Here is a 3249-nt window from a genome sequence, read left to right as displayed (position 1 = left end):
CTAGAGAGTCCACAAGTGTCCGAACCCGCTGAAAGAGCCTCGAGGAGCAGCACATGTAAACGAGAAACACACGAGCGGAAAAAGAAGAGGGCAGCAGCAAGCCAGAGGACTAAGGTTCTTCTAGCCCTAGTTCTCAGTGCATCTCCATTCCAGTCAATCCGCTCTGCCATGGGTAAAGTTGCTGTGGCCACCATAAGAAAATGAGGAGAGACCGCTGCTAAGCGACGAAGCACCTACCTGTGTCTGGGAGTAGGGAACCTTGCCTCTCTCAACTGTGCAATCAGACATAGGCTGCAAGAGAGCTCACTCGATCTAAGGTGGTAAAGTGTGTTTCTGCCAGGGCCATGCGGCTAGCCATTCCTCTGCTTCTTCTTCTTCTTCTTCTTCTAGGTCGATGATGTTGGTGAAGCTTTGGCTCCTTCTTGAGGATCCAAAAGACAGCCTTCGTCTCCTAGGACCCCCTGAGCCATCGATGGTGTGGTGCTGCCCATCCTTTCTCACAACAACCACATCGATGCTGTCTCAACCACGGCTTGTGCAGGCCTTCGTGCAATGAGGGCGTTGTCACGAAAGTGGACATACAAACCAGTGTGCTCATGTTGTGGCGGCCTGGTGGGCATCCAATCCAGGTCCATGGAGGTCCCCCATGTCCTTGACGACGGCCCGAACTAACCACCCATGGCGATGGCGCAGAACCTGCACAGTCAGGAGGACGAGAGCGACGGAAACAAACGAACAGAGCGTTACCTCTCACCTGCGAGAGCCGAGCGAGCGAGCGAGCGGAAGACACAGACGGAGACCTTGTTGTTGTTTTGGACGTACGTTTGGGGAGGAGCTCCTCTCCCTGGAGAGAGCAGCCCGCTGCAAAAATTGGGATATGGTGCTTGTGTTGGGCCGAGCACACGGTATTCTTTAGTAAAAGGCGAAAGAATAGTTCGCTTTGTGCTCAACCCGCACCTTCCGTGAGAGGAAGGGGAACCAACCAGGAGCCTTTATACCCTCCACGGGGACCTCCCTCTTGCGCTGGGGAACCAATGTGGGATAAGTGGTGCAAGGATGGTTGAGTAGACGCTTTTGTAGATCTTGGGAGCCATTTATTACTATAAAGCCTTTTTTGTTTTAGTAGTTTGCTAACACATCTGATTTAGAGAGAAGAACTCAAGGCCATGCATCGGCCCTAACATTAACTCAACCTTGAATTTCCAAGTTTGAAGTTTGAGCATGGGCTCATATGAGAGGCCTTCTATGCAAGAAGCTTGGCATGATGCGAATGCAAGGATGGTTAAGTAGCCTATCTTACTAGAACCAGTTATATAGAGTTAAGAAGTTAGACAATTTTGTGGATATCGGGATTCTCGCCAAGCCATTATAAAGCCTTTTTGTTTTAGTTTGCTAACTCAACTGGTAGGGAGAACTCAACCACGCATCAGCTTCAGCCTTCAATTGCTCTCCTCTTATATACTATCTTCTTCGATGAAGCTTCTCTCGGAATGCCTCTTGTTTGTGAATCGAGCCTTCGGTTGCTCTCCTCTTATATATCATCTTAGCTTGGGAAATAAAAGGGTTTCTCTTCGAATTGAGGTTTCAGTTTAGTGTCCTTAATATTTTCTCTCTTCCTTCTAATAATTACTCTTGTACAAGAGTTGCCAGCAAATTATAGTTACGTAAATAAACCCTAAACCTTCGTCATTACAATTACAATCATAGTAAAGGCTACTGCTCACATATGCATAAGGGTTGTTTGGGAACTCACCATTAGTCCGCATAGAATGCGGCTAACCACAACGAGCTGATCTATCGCTTCCCTCGGCATTGTCATGCCACTAAGGGCTCAATCACCCCAACAGTAGAGACCGAGCAGAGCTATATAGAGATTTACTCCACCTTGCCTACTATGCCTCCTTATATGAATCTAATAAAAAGTTATGGGAAGCTGTGAGAAGCTCATTCATTACGTCTCCCTCTTATTCATATGCTCGGACTTTAAGTGCTTACATAAGTAGGCCACATATGCCTCCGTACGTATATGTGCCTCGTCATGCATCTCGTAAAGTAGAGCAGGTGCATCACTAGCCTACTTGGCAGTATTACATGTGCCTCCTTACACACATGAGCCTCGTCACGCACCTCGTAAAGCAGAGCAAGTGCATCCCTAGCCTACTTGTTGGGCAGTATTACATGAGCGAATAGGACGAATAATGTTCCTTTTTATGAAAAGTGCCACCAATGCATGTTCCTATGCATCCTTGCCATCCCACCTCGCTTGTTCCACATTGAGAGGTGCGGAGACACATGCCACAATTACATTTGAACTAGTATCACCATTTGAATTACCTGTAATATCCTATGCTAGCGAGGTAGGGCATTCCCTGATGCTTGTAACAACATTCGAAAGCCCATTGGCAAATCAATACATGATACATCATTCGAAAGCCCTTTGGAAAATCCATACATGCTGATGAAGTTGATGATAAGCTCAAGATGCAATGTCAATGATGACCATGTAACACTTATGACACATGCACACAATGGTTACACACTAACCTAAAATTGAACAAAGCCAATTCAAACTGACAATCCCCTAGGATGTCATGGAAACTTACAACATGCAAATGGGCCCCAAAACATGCCTACCAACGCTGGAACAATGAAGCATATTCAAGATAATAGTCATTGAGTTTACTCAACTGGCCCATTGAAAATTGGGGGGGAACATCAATCACCCATTACATGGTACATTTTTGTTATTTTCAAGTTGTTATAATCTATATGTATTTATAATATGTATTTATATACACTCATGCAATTTCTTGTTTCCAACATATTATTTACGCTCATGGATCACATTACTTAGAAAAGTATAGTTCCCTCGACATGTGGAGCACCCAAGGGATGGAGAAGTCACATTATAGGGCAAAGAGAATCTATTTCAAGAACACTCGTCTCACAGTGGAGGGTGACATGAACAAATTACCTCATTGAAATGTTGATTTGGTTTTTTCGATACACAATGTGGAGTACCCAAGGGATTGGTTTTTTCGATACACACTTCTTGTAAAAGAAATCCTAGACTATCGTGTGCAAAGGCTTGCCTTGGGAGCTTTACGAGAAGCTACAGAAGCTTTTTTGGTAACCTTTTTTGAGGATGCAAACCTCTGTGCTATCCACACGAAGAGGGTTACTATAATGACGAAGGATCTTAAATCAGCTAGACTTTTGCATTGCCAAGACTTGTAATCAACAGTGCTA

At 44.9% G+C, this 3249-nt stretch overlaps 1 non-coding gene across 1 annotated transcript; it reads right to left on the bottom strand.

Annotated features, from left to right (window-relative positions):
* Positions 1-836: 836 nt before the first annotated feature.
* Positions 837-959, bottom strand: LOC147636313 (U5 spliceosomal RNA). Its single transcript, XR_015266564.1, has one exon. It is a non-coding gene; the product is annotated as a U5 spliceosomal RNA (small nuclear RNA).
* Between the last annotated feature and the right edge of the window lie 2290 nt (positions 960-3249).

The sequence above is a fragment of the Cibotium barometz genome, chromosome 8 (assembly GCF_041138505.1).
Source record: "Cibotium barometz isolate CiBa-2024 chromosome 8, ASM4113850v1, whole genome shotgun sequence".
In the NCBI taxonomy this organism is placed as follows: Eukaryota; Viridiplantae; Streptophyta; class Polypodiopsida; order Cyatheales; family Cibotiaceae; genus Cibotium; species Cibotium barometz.
This window is presented reverse-complemented; position numbering and strand designations above follow the sequence as displayed.